Source organism: Rattus norvegicus, chromosome 11 (assembly GCF_036323735.1).
Source record: "Rattus norvegicus strain BN/NHsdMcwi chromosome 11, GRCr8, whole genome shotgun sequence".
In the NCBI taxonomy this organism is placed as follows: Eukaryota; Metazoa; Chordata; class Mammalia; order Rodentia; family Muridae; genus Rattus; species Rattus norvegicus.
In genome coordinates, this window is record NC_086029.1 from 47030779 (window position 1) to 47053449 (window position 22671).

Below are 22671 nucleotides of genomic sequence, written 5' to 3' on the forward strand. Positions count from 1 at the left end.
ATCTTCATACTTTTGCCTCACACTGGAATTTATTACCCAACAGGAAACAAACCCCAAGCAGAAGTCTTGGAAGGCAAAGTGCCCTCATAGGAGTGTCTAATTTTGGCCTCTAGAAGACACACTGCCCACATGTCAAGGTAGCTGGACACTGTTGCCAGCAAAGGGGAAACAGTGTAGCACCTTAAGCTGCTTAACCCAGAGTCTCCAGCCCAGATGTGAGGTCTTGAAGCTTGGAGGAGGCCACCAGCCCATCTGCAGAGGTCAGAGACCTTACTTTGGGATGGTTCATCAAGAACTGTGTAGATTCCCTCCAAAAGGCCTGCACAAAATAGATCCAGGTGTTTTAAAAGATGTTATCATTTTTATTGTATGTGTATGGGTGACAGTCTGTCTGTCTGTCCGTGCAGCATATGCTTACGGTGCCCACAGAGGCTAGAAGAGGGCATCAGATCCCTTGGAACTGGAGTTACAGATAGTTGTGAACCACAGTGTGGACGCTGGGAACAAAAACCAGGTACTCTGCAAGAGCAGTGAGTCCTCTTAACCATAGAGCCATCTTTCCAGCCCTAAGATCCAGGGTTTCAGGACCATGTGAATGTCAGAACTCTCAAAGTAAAATAAAAAAGTGTCCCCTTTTCCGTTAATTATTAGGTCTGTATCCCAAAGTTCCCCACACTCCAAAGAAGGGCTGATGGGGTGGAATGTCATTCAACCAATCACTGCCCACCAGCCTCAAGAACTCACTTCCAGGTTGTAGAAGCATCAAGCAGGCAGAAACAATTAATGATAATGCCAGAGACATCCAGGCAGTGAGACATCACAGGGCCACGGAACGGGCCACGGAACGGGCCACGGAGCGGGCCACGGAGCGAGCCACAGAGCAGGCGCGAGTACTGCCCAAAATGGAGGGAGGGATGGACAGAGGTGGGCACAGTGGATGAGAGTGGGTGAGACCGGGTGTGATGTGCATGTCTGCAACCACGACACAGGAGGCTGGGACACACACAGCTCCTACTGTACCCAGGACACAGGAGGCTGGGGCACACACAGCTCCTACTGTACTCAGGACACAGGAGGCTGGGACACACACAGCTCCTACTGTACCCAGGACACAGGAGGCTGGGACACACACAGCTCCTATTATACCCAGGATACAGGAGGCTGGGACACACACAGCTCCTACTGTACCCAGGACACAGGAGGCTGGGACACACACAGCTCCTACTGTACCCAGGACACAGGAGGCTGGGACACACACAGCTCCTACTGTACCCAGGACACAGGAGGCTGGGACACACACAGCTCCTACTGTACCCAGGACACAGGAGGCTGGGACACACACTGCAACTACTGTACCCAGGACACAGGAGGCTGGGACACACACAGCTCCTACTGCAACCATGACACAGGAAGCTGGGACACATAGCAAGGCCGTGCCGTGTCTCAGAAAACAAACAAAAGACCCCTGAAATACAATTAGTGATTCTTTATTGGATTCCGATTGGAATAAAGCAGCTGGAAAAGACATGAAGGAATGAGATCCCTGGAACACAGGCTGAATGTGCACTTGCAGTAACAAATGCATTTGGATAGGTACAGGAGGACACCGTGACACTATAGGAAAATGTAGATGTGCGTATGTCACAGTACCTATGATTACTGTCCAAAGTGGTAGAAGCCAGTAAGGCCACACAGGAGGCTATTACACAGAGGTGACAGGGACCGGGAATGTCTATTACACGTTTCTCCCTGATCTCTACATTTAAGATTGAGAGTAAAGTTTGTTTGGTTTTGTTTTTTGTAAGCGGTGAAATAAAATAACAAATTCAATTAAGATACATTAGCCACCTACAGATTCATCTATCTACTCAATAAATATCCATTCCACAAACAGTCATTCAACGACTGGTCCTCCTGTGGCCTCTGAGCATGCAGCAGAAAGCAAAGGGCACCTCCTTGTCTCAGAGGGCTTTTCTTCTCATGTGTGAGTCACAGCCCAGCAGGCAGGTACTGGACAGAGAAGAGGGTTGAGGGAAGGAATGAACACAAGAGGAGCAGGTTGGAGGCTAGCCACTGGGGTCAACTGCCAGAGACAGGAGATTTTACTGAACAGGCAACATTAGAAAAGACTAGGGAGGGAGGGAAGGAGGGAATGATGGAGGGAAGAAGGAAGGGAGGGAGAGATGGAGAGAAGGAGAGAGGGAGGCTTTACAGTGAGATCTGTTCAGAGTCAGGCTCGGGCGTCTACTCTGTGTCAGAGTTCTATGATGCTCCCTCCCACAGTGAGGAAATCAACACGTTTCCCAGAGTACATCCATGTCAATACGAAATGCTTGACTGCAATGACATCATCTGTATTTCTTATGGAGAAGGGATTCCAGGAGAGCAGGGCAGAGGCTCCAAGAAGGCAAATGTGGAGACAGCAAGAAAGGGGAAAGGATCTGGAAGAACTGAGGCCAAGGAAGTGAAGCGGCAGAGAGACCGTGGAGCCCACCTGGGAAGCAACAGTGAAGCAACAGGCTGCCCAGAGGGATGAGGCATCTCTGTCAGAACAGGGTCCCTGCCCTGACTTCTGGGTTGAGCTGACTAAGGGGCAAATGGGGAGGAGTGAGGTCACAGGCTGAAGCTACATGACAGCACACATGGTGAGAACATGCTCTCGGCGCAGGCTACAGCATTTGCTAACAGGTCAGATGCTTGGGATGTTATCAAAATGGGGAGGCCAAGCTCATCGAGAAGGATTAGTGGGAAAAGGTGCTTCCCAACAAGTCTGACAACTGGAGTTTAATTCCTGGGACCCACATAAAGGTAGGAAGAGAGACTAATGTCACGAAGTTATCCTCTGACCTCCACACAATGCTGTACAAGCACGAATGCACAAGCATACACACACACATACATAAACGTTCACCACATACACACATACAGATACACATACAGATATGTATACACACACACACACACACAAATATCATCATCGTGTACACATGGAATAATAATAAACATATAAAATTTAAGGTGGGGAGATCAAGTGTGAGCTAAAGATTTCTGGCGCAGACACTGAAGGGGAGCTGTTACCAGCAGACATCCCGAGACCTGGTGTGGGAGGAGCTGAGGTCAGCATGGCCCTGCTCATTTGAGGGGAGTGGCATCAGGGTGTGCGGTGAGCAGTAGAGGATCTATGAGCCAGGACCCGGGGGAGAGGGCAGCGCAGGTCCAAACCCAGAGTCCGTCAGATCAGGTGATCGCTGACGGCCAGAAGAAAGCAGAAGATAACGAAGATGTGGCGTGCGTTAAAAGAAAAGGTTGTAAATGGTCTGAACTCATTTTCTGAGGTCCTGTGACAAGGGCGATACACGGGGCAGATGCACATGACACAAATGGATCACAGCTGTCAAGGCCGTAGGTCAAATCAAGGTGTCCCCTTGAAGGCTTGCTACATTTCGACTGTCTCCAGAGATGTATGGGGAGCACAGTTCTCGGTGAGATCATGTAGAGAGGCGAGATCTGTCAGAGGTGACACGGACAAGGCTTTGTTCTACTGTCGACTCTGAACAGGAAAATATAAATGTGTTTGCAAGAAGTATAAGCATTTTCACCCGTTTGATGCAAACCGGCCAGCTGTGCCTTTCAGATGCACAGTGGCATGGGGGGTGACGAGGTAGCTGTAGCTAAGACATGCATGGGGGCTGTGCGTTGAGTGTCCCCCAGGTCCCCATGTTGGTGACCTAACTTCTGATCCAACAGCATTATGAAGTGGGGCCTTTAGTAGCTGACTAGGTCATGAGGGGTTGCACCCACAAACAGGTTAATGTAGTTAGCTACTAATCAGCTGTGCTGGGAGTACAATGGAGGGACCCTCCCTCCTTCCCTCCTTCCCTCCTTCCCTCCATCCCTCCATCTCATTCTTCTTACTGCCATTACAGGATGGCTCTCACCAGATGACAGCATCTTGATGTGGCATTCTGCCGCCCCCATCATCAGGAATCATAGATTCTTTTTTCCTACACTGTTTTGTTAGTAAGTTAACTAAATCAATTTGGCAAAATTAAAGGACAGATAAAAGAATGAAGTCATGATTCTCAGATAATTTATCAGTACCATCAATGCAGTATGAAATGTTGCTGAACTTATGGTTTTGGATTTTATATATATAACCACACACATAGATGTTCATACATGCATATATATATGTGTGTGTATTCATGCATATGTATGAACATCTATGTTGAAGCATTATGTTCATGTTGTCAACTGGGCTAAATAAAATGTAAGTCGTGTGACCCACCCTCAACCTGCAAACCCATGTCTGTCTTTGAGCCAGAGCAGAGCTAAAGTGTCTCTTTAAGAGAGCGTCCCTGCGACAGTCCCTCACAATCTAGGTTAGACTCTTACAAACCTTCAGTGACTTTATGGCGCTCATCATAATTAAGACTTATAGGCCCCATAGTCAATGTCCCGCTGGCCTGCTAGAACGAGAATTCCATAAAGGCCACAGACATTTATATTCCTTTCTTGTGCCCAGGGCATCCAGGATCAGGTCTGGCAAATACCTAACAAGCATTCATGGTGGGAATTCACACTAAGTTCCTAACCAAGGAAATTGTACAAGGAACAGGCAGACACATGTGCAAACACATGGGCACATATACCTGGCTACAGGCAAACCCCTCAAAGGGCAGTGAGGTGATGTCATCTTTCGTGTGTGCGTGCGTGCACGCGTGCATGGGTGTATACCTGCACTTGTGGGGTACACTGGCTGGTTTGGGTATTAACTTAACACAGGCTAGTGTCATCAGAGAAGGAGCCTCAATTGAGGAAATGCCTCCACAAAATTCAGCTGTAGGTCATCTTCTTAATCAGTGGAAGATGGGGGAGGGCCCAGCACACTGTGGGTGGAGCCATCTCTGGGTTGATATACCTGGGGTCTATAGGAAATCAGGCTGAGTAAGCCAGGAGGAGCAAGCCAGTAAGCAGCCTCCCTCCATGGCCTCTGTATCAGCTCCTGCTTCCAGGTTCCTGTCCTGCTTGAGTGTCTGTCCTGACTTCCTTCAGTGATAGATGGTGATGTGGAAGTGTAAGAAGAATAATTCCTTTCTTCACCCTGACTAAGACATGGTGATTGGAGACACCATGTACTGAGTTTCTCTCCTATGGGTTCTGGGTCTACGGGTTCAGCGTAACTCCAGTCAAGCACTCAAGCACCTTTTTTATTTGTTTGTTTTTTGTTTTCTAGAAATTGGCTTGAAATTTATACTAAAATGGAGAATACTTAAAATGTTCAAAGGGATCTCGGGAGGGGAAGAAGTTAGAAGACGTTATTGCCTGTTTCAAGGCTTGCTGTAAAGCAGCAGCAATGGGGATGCGTCAGCACTGCACAGACACACAGACAAAAACAGGGCAGAGTCGGAAAAGCAGGGCCACACATTTGACCGACTATTTTGCACAGGTTCTAAAAATACAGCTAAATCAATAAAATAGGACAATGCCTTTCTTAAGGCATCTTAATATCTTAAGGTACATAATCTCTCAGAGGGGACAAAATATAAATGAACTCTAGAAGAGGAAAATGTGTCACACTAGACTTCAGAGGCGGCAATCCAAAAGAAAGAGGAAACATTACCAGCAACTGTCCAAGAGTTAACAAGAAGGGCTGGAGACCAGGCTGGACGGCAGAGCACACATGTAGACTACACTCTTGGCTTGATCCTCAGCACGGAAGGGAAGAAAAGGAGGACAGAGGGGAAGAACAAAGGGAGGCAAACAAACCAGGCAAACTCTTCCCAATGCGTTCATTATCAGACAAAGAACTTTTATCTAGAATGTATTTTAAAACTCCTAAAATCTGCAAGAAAACAACTTAAAACATGTACAAAATCTCTGAATGAACATTGCCCAAAAGAGAAGAAGAGACAGCCAACGAGCTATGAAGAAAACGTTGAGCACCACTTGCTGCCTAGAAATGCAAATGACAAGCCACAGTGAGACACACCACACGTCCACAGTGAGGTACACTACATGTCCACTGAAATGACCAAAGTTTAAATCCTGACACAGTGTGTTAGCAAATTGTAAAGCAAATAGAACTCAGAAAATAAAAGGCCACAGTGATTTGGGAAACAATGTAGCTGGTCACAAAGTCTTGCTCTGCCTGGCCCAGAACTCGCTGTGTGACCAGGCTACTCAGTCTTGAGGGTGTAGTGATCTTCTTGCTTCTGCTTCCCAAGTACTGGGGCTAAAGGCACGAGATACTACGCCCAGCCCTGGACGTTTCTTATAAAGGAACATGTACTACACAGTCAAATTGAGGTCTTCAATATTGACCCAAGAGAGTGAAACCTCAGATCCACACAAAAGACCTTCATTTGAGTGTCTATGACACTCCAGTCAATAGGCAGAAGGCACAGACCCAAATGTCCGAGAGTACGGGACAGATAAATAAATGAACAATGGTCTGTCAAAACACCAGAGTGTGACTGGGCAATAAAAATGATGACTCACGTATAAACATGCAATGACTCACGAAAACAGGGCCAATCAAAAAATATGAGAGTCTAGGGATTTGGTGAAGTGTTTGCCTTACAAGAAGGAGAACGTAAGTGCAGTTCCCAGAGCCCAACTTAAGGAAGCTAGGTGTGGTGGTGCACACTCGGTACGCACTGGAATCCCAAATCTCACCACTGGGACGGGGAACACAGGTACATGCTGTGCTGGCTGGTTTTGTGCGTCAACTTGATAAGCTGGAGTTATCACAGAAAAGCAGCCTCAGTTGTGGAAATGCCTTCATGAGACCCAGCTGTAAGGCATTTTCTCAACTAGTGGTCAAGGTGGGAGGACCCAGCCCATTGTGGGTGGGGCCACCCTGGGCTGGTGGTCTTGGGTTCTATAAGGGAGAAAGCTGAGCAAGTCAGGGGAAGCAAGCCAGTAAAAAACATCCCTCCGTGACCTCTGCATCAGCTCCTGCTTCCTGACCTGCTGGAGTTCCAGTCCTGACTTCCTTTGGTGATGAACAGCAATGTGGAAGTGTAAGCTGAATAAACCCTTTTCTCCCCAACTTGCTTCTTGTTCATGATGTTTGTTCAGGAATAGAAACCCTAAGACAAATTGGTACCAGCATAGTGGGGTATTCCTGTGACAACTTGACCATGTTTTGGGGAGGACTGTGGAAGGACTTTGGAACTTTGAGCTAGACGAGCTATTAGGATGTTAAGAACGTCTGTAGGAGCTTGGAAGATAATGTTGAGAACAGTGCAGAAGATGGAGGCCTGGCTTGTGAAGTTTCAGAAGGAAGATTAAAGACTCTTGTCAGGGACATATTGTTTTGTTTGTGAAGATTCTGTGGTTTTGGTTAGCTGGGGCTGAAGAATCAGCTGTGATTAACAAGATACCAGAACTACTAAAGCAAACCTTTGAGTTACTGGGACAGTTGATGCTGGTCAGCTAGAGCTAAGAAAGATTAAGAGACCAGTATCATTGAGGTGAAATCTTCTGGAAAGTGTTTTCTGAGAGCACAAAGAGGTTGTGTTCCAGAGAAAGGCAAGGTAGTGCCTTGTGCTGTGACTGGACTTGGTAGTGTGTAAGCGTCACCCAGGTAGTACTGGTTTGAAGGCATGAAGGGGTCATGAACAGCAACTGAGGTTGGGCACTGTGAGAGGCCATAGAAGGCCATTGGAGAAGGTGTACCCTCAGTTGTAGTTGATGGCCCAGGACTTAAGGGGTCATGCAAAGGAGTTGAGGCTTGGCACCATGATGAGAGCCTGTGAGAAGCTGTTGGTAAAGCCTAGCTGCAGCAGAAGACAGCAGTGTTTTGGAGATGCCAGTACCATGAGATGACCACCAAGAGCAGCAGCAGCAGTGGAGAACAGGCAGCTGGAGCCTAGAAGACAAGGTGTGTGCTACAAAGTGCAGAGCTGGAGAAGTGACCTGAGCCCTTGGAGGAGCCCAGAAGATCGTGAGTGGATCCCAGACGTTGGACAGTTAGTTTGATTTCACTTTTGATATTTTTCCCTCTTGAAGTAAGATTAGTGGAGTCCACAGTTAAGAGACTTTGAATTTTAAAACAACTTTGAATTTTAAAAGATATTGGATACTTTAAAGGGATTGGATTTTTAATATGTAAAGACTGTGGGACTCTCAAAGTTATTTAGATCTTGGGGATTAATAAGAAAGTAAGGGTTGGGTTGGGGATTTAGCTCAGTGGTAGAGCACTTGCCTAGCAAGCACAAGGCCCTGGGTTCGGTCCCCAGCTCCGAAAAAAAGAACCAAAAAAAGAAAGAAAGTAAGGGTTGAGGCTTAATAGTAATGCGTTTGTGTGTCAGGTTGACAAGGGGTCAATTGTACTGCCTGGTTTTGTGTGTCAACTTGACACAAGCTGGAGTTATCACAGAAAAGGAGCCTCAGTTGTGGAAATGCCTTAATGAGACCCAGCTGTAAGGCATTTTCTCAACTAGTAGTCAAGATGGGAGGACCCAACCCATTGTGAGTGGTGCCATTCCTGGGGCTGGTGGTCTTGAGTTCTATAAGACAGCAAGCTGAGCAAGTCAGGGAAAGCAAGACAGTAAGCACCACCCTCCATGACCTCTGTATCAGCTCCTGCTTCCTGACCTGCTTGAGTTCCAGTCCTGACTTCCTTTGGTGATGAACAGCAATGTGGAAGTGTAAGTTGAATAAACCCTTTCCTCCCCAACTTGCTTCTTGGTCACGATGTTTGTGCAGGAATAGAAACCCTGACTAAGACACATGCCTAGGGCTCGCTGGTCAGATGTTCTTGCTCTTTGGCAACTTCCAGGGGAGTAAGAGACCCTGCCTCAAAAAAAGAAAAGAGGAAGAAGAGGCTCACCATTGCCCTCTGCATGCACACCCATGCACATGAACATGCCCACATGTACACAGATAGTAAGATAAATATGTACGACAGCATATTTAGGCAACATTTCAGAGAAGGTCAGGCTGACAATTCATGGTGGTAGAGAGCAGAAGGGGGGTGGTGGCATGAGGCTGGGCATGGGGGTGAGAGCTCAGGGGGACCCATAGAAACTGGAACAGGGAAGTGTGCACAACATCCTTTGGTCAAACTGTACCCCAGGGCAGGTGCATTTTCTTGGGTATAAATCATAGCTAAATAAAAGTGATTTAAAGGGTTGGGGATTTAGCTCAGTGGCGGAGCACTTGCCTAGCAAGCGCAAGTCCCTGGGTTCAGTCCCCAGCTCCAAAAAAAAGAAAAAAAAGTGATTTATAAAAAAAAAAAAAAAAAAAAAAGCAAATGGCAGGCGGCTTGAGTGGCACAGAAACTAGCGCCCCATCAACAGCACACCCGTGGGGCTCGATTGCACGAGTATGAGCGCACAGAAGCAGCATGGTGTGCTGGTAAACACCGTAACTTGAGTGGGACTAGGATCCAGTCAGGACTGGAACTCCAGCAGGTCAGGAAGCAGGAGCTGATGCAGACGCTCTAGAGCCATCCCCCACACACACACCCGACGTTTATCTGACAAATCAACATTGGATTAGAAGTATTATTGCCGTCTGCGTTTGTGTTCTGAAGTTCCATTTCCCAATCTATAAAGCTTTTTATCTCAGACACTTTTGGCTCATGATAAGTAATTAGATTAGTCCTGCTTCGGTCACAACATTGGCAGTTGCTAGGCAACCAGAAGCGGGCAAATCAGAAAATGAGTCATCAAAGACAAGGCACACAAGCCCTTTTTATGGGTGTCTGGTTCTTAAATACTTCAGGGAACAAGAACAAATGTATGTCTACTCTCATGGAATTTATATGAAACAACCCACTTCTTGGGTTCCTCTTTTTAAAACTCTACTCGATTATATATCCTGCTACACAGCACAGCCCCTTTGACAGCTCCTACCAATCACTGATTGGGAAAGAAACAAGACCCAGAGGAGGATAGAGGAGTGTCCAACACGAGGGACTGGCCAACCACAGCAGAGGCTCTACCCAGGGCGGGTTTAGAAGCCAAGTTTGAGGAGTTCCTTTTGGCTGCCTGGGGTGGCCTCCAGGTAAATGGAAGGCTAATAAGCCAACTGTGTATTCTACAGGGGGAACGGCCCAGCTCCTCCTGTTAGCATTTTAAACACTGGAAATTGCACACAGGCCGGTCTCCATCAGGATGCAGGCACACCACACAGAGGCTGTCAAAGCACTAAGGATATCATCACTCACTTGGGTCAGTCCTAACTTCACTTAAGGATGGGACTATGTTCACAGCACTCTCCATGTGAACTCTGACCCCAAGCACTAACATCAAGCTGAGCAAAGTTCAGCAGTGTCTGAGGAGCATCTGCACACACCTGTGCAACTCCTCACCTGACGGTCCCCATGCCAGATGCTGCTGTCCCAGTCACATGGGCCATGTGCAGGCTGCTGTCTGTATCTGACACCTGCAGACTCTTCCTTACAGGCCTCGGTTTCCCAGATCAGGTTCCCAAGGTGCTGCCTCTCCTCAGGTGCTCGGCCACCAACCCCAACACAACACGGCAAACTAAACAGGTCTAAGTGGGTTCTGGTTTCAGCAGGCTGCATCAAAACCAGTCAAGTCCATCTCATGACCCGACAACTGTGGCCAAGGGACAAAGTGAACCTGGAGTTGTCTGCTTTGACCCTCCCGCGTGGGTAAATCACGCACTCCTTTGATCTCAGTGCTGAGAAGCAGAAGCAGGCTGGTCAACAAAGTAAGTTGCAGGCTGTCCAGAGCTATGTGGCAGGAACCTGACTCTGAAAAACAAAGACAGAATTGGGGTGCATCGCCCCAGACTTCTTGCTTCTTTTGAGAGTGGGAAGAGACCAAGGCAGTGTACAGCAAAACACAACAAAGATGCAGGGAACAGACCCGATATTTTTATGCTGGCCTAAAAATTAATGTACAGTATTTTTTAAACATTTAAAGCAATTTCCATTTATTCATTGTGTGTGTGTGTGTGTGTGTGTGTGTGTGTGTGTGTGGCCACACCTTGTGTCCATGCGACACAAGGAATGTTTGGTTATCAAAAACAACTTTTGGTAATTGGTTCTCTCCTTACACCATGTGGTGGATTTTGAGGGTTGGACTCAGGTCATTGGGTTTGGCAGAAAGCATCTCTACCCACTGAGTATCCCAGCCCTCTCACCTTTTAAATTAGAAAACAGAACTGCTTGTATTTAAAGGAGGTCCCCAGCTGGAACCAAGTCAGTGCCCTCATTCCATAAGGATGTACCCTCCAACTCCACACACACACCACACACACACAAACACACACACACACACACACACCACACACACACACAAACACACACACACATACCACACCACACACGCAACACAGAAACACCACACACACACCACACACACACATACCACAACACACACAAACACACACACACATACCACAACACACACACAACACAGAAACACCACACACACACCACACACACACACACACACTACAACACACACATAACACACACACACACACACACACAAAAACACAACACAGGCACACGTACACATGCAAGCATGCACACACCATAAAAAGGGGCTGGTAAATGGTTTAGTGAGTAAAGGTACTTGCCACCAAGATGGTAGCCTGAGTTGGCTCTCAGAACCCACATCCTGGAAATAGTAAACTGACTCCCACAAGTTATCCTCTGATCTCTAAATCTCCCATTCAATTAAACAAGTGTAATTTAACATTTCCAGAGGTCAGACTTCTGTTCCTTTACTTCCAAGAGGCTCCCCCACCACTCCCCTCCATGGCCCTGAAGTGCTGAGTGACTAGGAGGAGAAGCCACAGAAGGGGTCTCCCTGCACAGGGATGTCAAAGTGACATTACAGTGGCACTGAGATGTTAGTGGCAATCTCCTCAGCGAAATGATTTTAACCATTTCACCACACAAGCACCCACAGCAACAGTACAAAAGCCAAAGGTTTGGGCATTTGGTTTAGGAGATGTGGCTTTGCTGGAGGAAGCAGGTCGCTGGGAGCTCTGTGTCCTCCTCAATGTGGTCTCTCTGCTGCTTCTTACAATTTGGAAATGTGTGCTCTCAGTTTCCAGTTCCAGCGAGCTCATCAGCCTGCTGGAGATCCCCCCCAACACCCCTTCCCGAGTGACAGCGATGGACTCACCCCTGAAACATGAGCCAAAGTAATCCTTCTGTAGTACCTCGGTCACTGTGTTTTACCACAGCAACCGAAAAGAAACTCACACAGTCACCACCTCCGGTGAACCTGCTCCATACCAAGCACTGCTCTGGGCAATTCAAACCGGAGGGCATCCCTGTGTGCCTCAGACCTCCCACTGCACAGGAAAGATCACCTAAGAAAGCCAAGGAGGCTTAGAACACTGTCCCATGCCACCACTGACCCTGAGAAGTCTTTAACAGCTCCACTCAGCAGGCAGTGCAGGTGCCCGTCTTTAGTCCTGGCAATGAGAGAGGCAGAGGCAGGCAGGTCTCTGAGCTTGAAGCCAGCCTGGTCTACAGACTGAGTGCCAAAGAGAGCGAGGGTTATATAAAGACTCTGGAGAGAGGCATGGAGGGTGGGGGTGAGGGTGGGGATGGGGGACACAAGCTCCAGGTAAAACCAGATTCTTGGCTTTGCCAGTGAAAATTCAGGACAAGTCAGAACTGAGCAGTTGAAGTTTATTAAAATCAATAGTTTGTATCTGTCTGCACTTAATACAGACGCATATTATAAACGTGTTTGTGTGTGTGAATGTGGACATGCGTTTGCCACAGTAGATGCTTGAGGACGACCTCTTGTCCTCCTACTCCATTTGAGACAGGATCTCTTGTGTGACACATACCAAGCTGGCCCTGCAAACTGCCAGCATCCCCGACCTCCTGCCCCTCATTTCACCACAGGAAGACTATAACTAGAGTACATGGACTCTGGGATTTGAGCCCAGGCCCTCAATTTGCACAGCAGGAATTCTATGCACGGAGCCATCTCCCCAACCCTAAGAGCTCTATTTAACATACAAGAAAAGGAGTTATGAGAAAGACGTTCTGGGAGAAAGCGAGGCCTTCCCAAGGACAGTCACATGTTCTTGTGGGTACAATAGCCATCGAAAAAAACCGGGTGATTTCCGAAGTAATTTCAAGATCACAGGGGAACCTGGGGTACCTTGCAGGGCTGTAGTTGATAAGATAAAGCCAGAGGCCTGAGGTGCAAGAAGTCAGAACTCTCCACTGAAAGCAAAGGTTTGTGAGACGCCCATAAAACACCTGAGGGTGGAGTGGCCTTTGCTAGGGGCCACATACAGTGGGGCCCAAGCCTCTTCCATCTAACATTCTTGTTGTGCCTGTGAACATGATGGAGAGGGGTAGAGGAGCAGGGGGCCTCAGGTATCCCCCCCACCCTTTGTCTTAAGCCCTCAAGGCAGGGTGTCTCACTGAACCCAGACTTCACTGTTTCTGACTTGGGGTGGCCCCCAGTGTCTCCTTATCTGTGCTACAGAGTGCTGGGGTTATAGGCTGGTGAAGCCACACGCAGAGTTTCCCTTTCTTAAGATTTATTTATTTTCATATGTTTGGGTGTTTCGACAGTTGTGAGTCACCGTGTAGATGCTATGCTGGGAACCAAACGCACGTCCTCTGTAAAAGTAGTAAGTACTCTTAATCACAGAGCTAACGTTCCAGCCCCTACACCCAGACTTTTGGGATACTTGGGATGGAAGCTCAGGTCCTCATCTGTCAAAGCCAAGAGCTCCTGTTTGCCCAATCACCCTCCTCACCTCCCCCTTTAACATGCATTCATGTTGTTGAGGGGAGGGCAGAGATGCCACACTGTGTGTGTGGAGGCCAGCTAGGCGGGTCTTTGAGATCAGACACAGGTGGTCAAGTTTGGCAGCAAGCCCGTTTACCCACTGAGCCCTCTTGTCAGCCTCCAGCTATGCTGTCACAGCAGATGCTGGTTCTTAGCTTGCCAGGGGCTTCAGCCTCCAGAGGGGAGGGCTCCTCTCCCTCCCCACACCACCATAGCATCCCACCTGTCCACCCTGCCTCACAACCACACAGGCAACAAGTGGCAGAGCTGGAATTCGATGCCAGGAAGCCAAATCCACCTGCCCCCAAATCCTTGCTCTAATCCCTCCCCCACAGTCTCCAGCAGTGAGCCCCTGCCCGCCTTACTCAGGTCCAAGCAACACTGAATGTCTGTTGACTGCCGTGGACGGCTAACAGTGCTAAACAGAGAGATGCAAACTCTGACAAGTGCAAGTTTGGGGTGTGATAACATAGGGGTGCACCCTGGGACGCAGGGTGGGGGCGCTGTGGGTCGGTATGATGAACTTCAGTCTGAAGCTTGCATTCCCCCTCTCCCCCTTGCCTCTATTCTGATGACATTTCTCACACAAAGCAAAGATTTTTATCATGTAGCTGAGTTACTCCTGGACTCATGGAGGTCCCGTTTGGGCAGGATATAGCGTGTTCAGAAGGCCCAATAAAGATCTCTTCACAGAACTGTGGGCAGAGTTGAAAGAATCAGAGTGAGGGGTGATGAGGCACTGGGGGCCCACAGGACTGGAGGAGCAGGAGGAAAGAGCCTCTCAGCGGGGCTACAGGCACATGGAAAACAGAACAAGCTGGAACCAACCAGAGGAGGACCAAGACCCGCAGACAGCGCAGAAGGTGAGGGAAGACTGCGGAGTGGTCAGCACCCCTCTGCGGTGGGAGTTGCCTGGGGAGGGTTCTCACAGATCAGGCCTGACTTCTGTCCCTGCTGCCATCAGCCTTTCTGCACACTCTGATTCTCTACTAGAACCTGCGTAAACTGGAATGGGAAGTCTGCGACTTTTGGTTACTTTTCTGTCGTGCTCAAACACGGTGAGATGAAACCCAAGGAGCTTACGGAAGGAGTGGTGGGTTTGAGCGGGTGGTGCCTCCTGGCAGGAAGGGACAGCAGTAGGCACAGTGGCCAGAACCGGAAGCTGAGGGCTCACGCCTTCAACTGTAAGCATGAGACACAGAGAACTGCAAGGGAAGTTAGGCAGTAACTTCTCCGAGTTCACCTCCTAGTGACCATTCCCCTGCAGTAAAGCCACAGCCCTGAAGAACCTCCCTGAGAAGCCAAGTGTGGGACACACCTCATTCAAACCACCACAGACTCCTATACTTGCCACCGGTGATGTGAATCTGAGGGGCGTGCTCCTCGCTCTCCACCCACACCGTGCCTCTACAAAGTGGGCACTCAGTAGTGTCCAGTAAATCGTCTTCCTTTCTTTATGTAAGGCGAGAGCCTGGCTCTGTTGCAGTAAAAGACCTAGATTTCTAGATTTACTCCTTTTTTTTTTTTTTTTTTTTTTTTTTTGCCCTCCAACTAGTGAAAACCACAGAGGGCTTGAGGGGGAACCGTAATAGGAGAAATGAGTAAGTCATTTCTAACAAGGCCGGTTTTATGGGCCTCACACCTCCTCCGGGCCAACTAGGCTCATTCTAGGAGCACGGGGACCAGGGGGGCTCTAAGACAAAGGGAGGCTTTAGGCAGGAACCAACTGCTGCCCTTACAACAAGAGGGGCGAACTTCCACTCACAGGACTCCTGGGTTTGGGTCGACATCCGCAGGAATCTCCAAGGCCTTCATTAGCCATGCCTTATGTGAAACGCTGGCCATTTGTCAGAATCCAACACAAACCGACTTCAGGCGGTTTGGGGAACATAAGGGGGCAAAGCCAAGAAAGCCGAGCCCGAGGTGCGGGTGGAGAGGCCTGCTCAGCTCTCCCGGAAGTGGATTCACCTGGCCTCCTCGTACACAGGAGTGACCGTTGATTCTTCCTGCTGTGGTCTGGGCATATCTCACAAGTTCATGGTCCTAATTCCGCAATGCAGCAGTGTTGGGGAGTGGGGTCTTGTGAACGGCGCTTGGGTTACAGGGGATCAAGGACCCCAAGTGTGGATAACTGCCCCCTTCTCCAGAGGCTGCATGGGTCACCCCACAGCCCACTCTCACAGAGCGGTTCATCCCTCATGCGTCACCTCCTCCACAGATAACTGCTACCTCGTGTTATGGTTTGACGGTGGCATGTAACAGGCTCACAAGTTTGTACATTTAGTCCCCTGATGGAGGCGCTGTGTGGAGGTAGAGCCTTTAGGAGTTGGGACCTCGACAGCAGATAGAGTGGGCAGGAAGGACTTTCAAGTCGGATCCACCTCTGCTCCTGGTCCAGCCAGGCTGAGTAGCGACTCAAGCATACAAACACCCCTCTGCCGCTGATCTACTCTGGCATGATGAGCTGTGGTCCTCTGAATCCACAATCTAAAACAAAACCCCTTTCCTTTCATCCTTTCTGTCGGGTGCTGTCCCACGATGGGGATGTAGCCCGCACCTCAGGTTTCTGCTGGCCACCATGAGCCGAGACACCTCCTGTGTATCTGAGTGCTAGGATACACTCAGGGTCCACCATTTTCATGTGCCTGTCTTCAGTCGGCCTGGCCTGGCCTTCTCTGGAGCACTGCCCGTGGAGCAGGGGACACTGCACATGAGGGTCAGGTTAACTGACCTGTGACCAACCAACTATAAAAGTGAACACAGTTTGTGCTGGGCCTCCAGGTCTCCGTTTTCATTACGCTGTAGTGGTTGTTGTTGTCCGTGGTTTTTGTGTGCTTGTCTGGATGGTTGATTTGATTTCTGGGATAGGTTTTCTCTATGTAGCCCTGGTTGTCCTGAAACCTACTATGTAAACGAGGCTAGCCTAGGACTGAGAGAGAATGAGTACACCCAGGGCCAGCTGGGAGCTAAGGCCACCCTCTGACAACCTAAAGTTGCTAAAGGCCACTGCCTGCCCTGAAAGGAACCCAAGGGGGCGCTGAGCCCTGTTTTCCTTATTAGCAATAACACAAGCTTCTCTAAAAACAAAAGGTGCGGCTGGGGAGATGGCTCTCAGTAAAATGCTTACTGTGGAGGGATAGGGACCAGAGTTTAATACCCAGGGACCTGACTCAAAAATAGGTGTCCGCCCCGGCCTGTAATACCAGCTCCAGAGTCCGTGAGATCCTGTTTCGGAAACACAGATGGACAGAGCTGAATAAGCACTCCATGTTGATGCTTAGTATACAGTCACATGCATGAGCTCTCTCTCTCTCTCTCTCTCACGCACACACACACACACGCATGCACGCACATGCACATGTATGCATACACACGTATGCACATGTATGCGCACACATACATGCATGTATGCATGTACTTACACACATGCATGCAGGCACATATGCACAAGTATGTATGCATGCACGCACATGTATGCGCGCACACACGCCCACGAGCTCGGCCATTTTTATCAGCAAAACATCAACAGTAGTGACCTTGGCTGAGTTAACTGTGGCCTAGAAGTTCTCCTTGGCCTTTTACTTTTCCAGAACGAAAAATGTGGATCGAAGGCACTGGCTCTGGAAGAATCTCTAAGGCCACTTCTGTCACTAGCCAAAGATGTGACCCTCTTTTTTTAAAAGAAAAAAATGAGAAAGCTGCATAAGTGGTTCCCACGAAAGACTGAGGCAGGAGAGCTGCTGCTAAGGCCAGCCTGGAGCACAGAATGAGACCCATGACTTCCCATCTCCCAAATCCAAACACAGAGAACACACTTGGGCATTTTGCATTTAAGCTGGACCTGAGGTGTCTTGCTGTCTGCATCAGAGCAGGGCTGCTGGGGACATGCCAGAGCAAGGGGCATTTGAGAGACGTGGAGACTGCAGAACTCCACCGTCATGGAGCAGGCCAAAGACAGACGGGACATACAAGCCCCAGTGCGTTTTATGAAGCTCCTCGGTCTGAGGGATTGGAGTATTAGTGACGGCTTACTGGCAGGGAGTGGAAAGCACACAGGTCTTAATCGGGACTTGAATCCTGTCCAGATTCTATGCAATAGCTGGCTGACAGGCTACAGCCTGAGTGTGCGTGGTGACTGAAGGCTGCTTGGTGAGACCTGAGTTTTGAAACCAGGCATGGTAGCTTAACAAAATTTACGGGTTGTAAGAAAAGTCACCAGCCTCTGGGGAGGTGAGCTCAGCCTCACCCGTCTGACAGCAGCCGCTGGTGGCCGGTCTGGTGAAGAGTGTTGGCTCTCATGCCGAAAGCTTTGACCTCCCCTCCTTAACGAAGGAGACAGACAGACAGGCCATTCCAGGTAAGAACTGGGGGTGACCAGGGGAGCAGGAAAAACCCAAACGAAGGTGTGGCTTTGAGCCACATAAGCAATCGCCCTGTGTTTAAAAAATAAAAACAGTAAAAGTCCTATCTTTCAAAAGTAGAAGGACGGGAGGTGCATGGGCCTCTGGTCTCCACCGTAGCACCACAGGTGCACATGGAGCAAGAGTGCGCACATGTACAGAGAGTAAATAGAACTGAGTGTATTCAAAGTATATGCATCCAGGCGGGTGCGTGCATATATCTGTGCGGGAACATGTTGCCTATGCATAGACCTGTGGAGGCCAGAGCTTAGCAGCTGGTGTCTTCTGTCATTCTTAATCTTGTTGTTGGAGACAAGGTCTCTTCCGTGAACCTGGAGTTAAGTCAGCGATTCTCAGCCCTCCTAATGCTGTGACCCTTTAGTGAAGTTCCTCACGTTGTCCTGAATGAAAATTATTTTGTTGCTACTTCATAACTGTGACTTTGCTACTGTTGTGAATTATAGTGTGAATATCTGTGTTTTCCAATGGTCTTTGAAAGGGTCATTCAACCCCCAAAGGGCTTGCGACTCAAAGGTTGAGAACCATTGAGTTAAAGCTATTAGATCGTCTGGCCAGAGCCCTCCAGGTCTCTGCACCCTGGTACTATCTGGCTTTTTATTCGGGTGCAAGGTAACCAGACTCATGCTTATAAAGTAAGCCCTTTATCATGGAGCCACCTTCCCAACCCTGAGGGTCTATATCTGAAGGACCAAAGTCAGAAGGGCAGAAAGGACTTTTCCGTCTCTCTGCATGGCACTGTACGGTCTGCTGACGTCCGCATTCTGAACTTGGGTAGCCTTCCCTGCAACATACGGATTGCTTCTCGGGGCAGAAACTCAGAGAGGGTGAGGCAAACGCAGGGCAAACAGTGCACCCCGCCATACTCTGAGGTCTTCAGAGTCACAACATTTTGAGACACAAACAGAACGGGAGGCCGATGGAATCCGAGGCAGGGAGCCTAAGGAACAGACGCTTCTCTCCTTCGTATAGCGTGCTCGGTCGCCAGCAGGAGGGAACAATCTGGAAGCAATCCGCTGGGCAGCTGCTCTCATCAACAAACTGTTTATTGTAAGAAAGTGGCTGGGTCAAAGGCTAAACATCAACTTGAAACTGAAAGCATTCAGAGGAAAATTCAATGCTTGCTAAGGAAACCGGGGACAGGGAGGACCGAGGTGAGAAACTCACACTCTTTCTGAGTTCTTTCTGAAAGGGCAGGAGCAGGGATGAACCTGAGTAGTCAGCTCAGCCTGCCTGTTTTTCTGTGTGACCACAGCTATTTCATTTACTGCTGCCTCCACAAGGGCCTTAGAAGAGACAGCGCCTTTCCGTGGGCTCCACCACCAACCCAGGGTTACAATGGCTTCCCAGTGGCTCCCTCTCTTGTCTGTCCCTCGGCAGCCTCAGCGGCTTATGCATGATGCCGAAGCAAGACAGACAGACTGCTCGTCAATGTGTCTAAACGGACATGACGGGAAAGAAGCGCTCTGTCGTGGATGCCATGGTGGACTCATGGCTACATTTTCAAACAGGACTGTTATCTCTTTAGAAACATAAACTGAAATATTCACAAGGAGGGCCAGATAGTAACTGGGATTTGGTTTGACATGACAGCACGGAAGGCGTGGGTGTGGACAGATGAACTCGGACTGGTTGTAGGTGGACAGCTGTGATGGAGCCCGATGAGGAGGGCACACTGAGTGCATTCACAGCTGCACGTTCACAGATTCTATGAGGCGTCTACTTTTGCTTATGTGCATAGTTGAGCAGTTACTCAGAGAGGACGTTTTCTTGATTTCTGACTATAAGAAAGTATTGAGCTATCAAAACAAATATATAAGCCCCGTCAAGTACAGATGGACATGTTCCATAGTGGTGCCTGGTGCCCGCTTGACACTCTCTGAGCAATTTCTGAGCAGTGCGGTGACTCTCCACTCAGCACTAAGGGACGCTCCATGTCTTCTCCACTTATTCATGCCCAATCCTCAGAACCAGATGCAGAGTGAGAAGCAGGAGATGTTATAGGGAAAGCCTGGGAACATCACTCAGAGGTAGAGCAGGAGACCAGCATGGGTGAGACTCTGGGGTCAATTGTTAGCATTAGACACAGAGACAAAGACAGACTGACAGAAAGACAAGCACGTGTACACCACACGCATAACTATTTTATGGCAAACATGAATTTGCATTCGAGATCACCTCCCTAAGGCTTCACTGTTCTATGGAGTGGGGGAATATGCAGTAAGAAAACGTCTAATATCATAAGAAATGAGTAATACCGTATCTTACAACAGGCAACACACAGTCTTAGAAAAGATAATTTTGTTTGAAAATCTGAGACTAGTTTAGATCGGAGTGATAATTATTACAGTAAAAGTAAGTCAATTTGAGAAAATGCTTGACATTTTTTTAAAAAGTAAAATATTTTTTAATTGTGTTTAAATTAACCACTGAGTGGTCTCCAGTCAGGATTTGTTCCAGTATTAAATGAAAGTGTCAATAATTAGAGTTTCAGTACAGGGTGCATCCCAGGAAATGACTTCAGAAGGGTTGGCTTGGAGTTTTGGTTTCGTTTTTTGGGGAGTGAGGGGTGTTCTGAATGGTTTTTAACGGAGAGTTTCAGTCAGCAGGAACACACAATGCCGAGTGGATCACCAGTAACACAGACACACATGTGAACTCACTCACACACATGTGCGCACTTGGGACGTTTAATCGCTGCTTTGCCTATAGCAACATAAGCACCTCAAGGTACTGGAAAAGGATGTGGAGGGCATCTCGTCTCTCATCTCCTGACAGAGAGAAAACTCTGGAGTTTTGGGGACCGTCTTTTACAAAGACATCTTCTGTGAAAGACTCCGTATGAACAATCTGCTGCGCTAGCGCTAGACCTGTGCCCAACACCACGGGAAGAAAACATTCCAAAGAGAAGAATCTCCAAAGTTATAGACTTTTGCCTTTAGATATTCTATAAGCTAAAAGGCTGCAGGAAAACAAAGCCATGCATCAGCTATGCGTCAAGGTTGCCGAGAGAATGCTTTAGCTAACTCATCTTGGCATTCCAGGCAAATGAGATTAAATACGCCTTTTAGAGTATGAAACCACCATCCGGTGCATCTTTCTGAAGTGTTATTTGCTTATCTGTAGAAATTACAGACGGGAAGGGGTAGCTGGTTAACTATCACATGATACACGCATGCCTCTCTCTCTGATCACTGCAGAGAACCCCGTAAACGCGCACGACTTCCACATTTCCATCAATTAGTTAAGTTGTTTATTTGTAAAGAACTCAGAAGGGAGCGGGTGAGGTCATCCTCTCAGCTTTCTCTTGAGAAACGCCACCACCAGACAGAGAAAAGCAAGTTTTATTCTTTTATTACTATAGCTTTTAGTTTTAATTCTCTAAACTTTCACTTGAGCATGGGTGGTAAGCTTATTTCACATTTTTTGAAGTCCAAGATGTAAATAATCTTTTGCGACGCTGACACACGGAGTGGCCCTTCTCCTATCCTCACGGACAGGTGGTAACGGACCTTTAGAGTTTAAATGTCTGGTATGAAAGCAAGCCTCCCCTCCCTTCTCCCTCCATCTCTACCTAGGCAAATGCACACGAGAGACCATCACACGGCACCCCTTATACAGTGACACTCCGTGGGTCATGGAGAGATGTGTGGCTTCTCTTTGTGTCAGAGGTCCCCAGATATTCCCACCCACATCTCCTCATCCTTGGGTCAGGGTAGGAAACACTGCTTCGCAGACACAGGCTCTCCCTGGGGAATCTTATTCTCACTGCCGTTTTAGCTGAAGGAGGCATGCGTCTAAATGGATAAACATGCATACATGTGGCTAACATAAGAAAGTTAGATACCACAAACAGCAATTAAAACAAATCTTCTAGCCGCTGTGCTGTTTTCACCTATAGAAGCTCCTCGGGTAATAAAATGGGGCTTCAACTCTAGAACTGCGTGTGTTGTGTGGGATACTGTCGTCCCTCCTGACCGGTCGGTCAGAGCCAGTGCTGTAGTCTTTAACTCCAGGACACCCATCTTTTTCATTGATACATTAACTATATGCATTCATAGTGAACAATATGATGTCCAGACCTGTGTCAGCCATAGATGCAAACACCTTTCTCTGATTACATCACTGAGCCAAATGCCAAAATCCCCTAAGGAAGAAGGGAACTTCACGCACTCCCAGCAGGAGCCTAGAAACACAGTCCCAAAATCCTCAGAGCCCAGCACACAGTCCTACACCCGCTCGGCAGTAGAACAGAGCAATGGAAGGTCGGCCTAGAATGTGTGCTCAGTCTGCAGTAAGTGCCTGGTGGACAGACAGACAGCCTAACCTTGGTGGGGTTCCCTGCTTTCCTAAGGAAGCCAGAGAAAGGCACCCGAAGGACCCAGTCAAACTGCAGAAGGACCCTGACCTCTCTGCTGAGGCTTGACAAACACCCGGGTGCAGCGAGCGCTGAGGCTGGCCTGCCTGTTTTGAAACTGCAAGTCTGTCCAGGA

At 48.4% G+C, this 22671-nt stretch overlaps 1 protein-coding gene across 13 annotated transcripts in view; it reads right to left on the reverse strand.

Moving 5' to 3' along the window:
- The window catches only part of Hlcs (holocarboxylase synthetase), a 197621-nt gene that overhangs the window by 105288 nt on the left and 69662 nt on the right, over nt 1-22671 (reverse strand). The window lies entirely within an intron of this gene.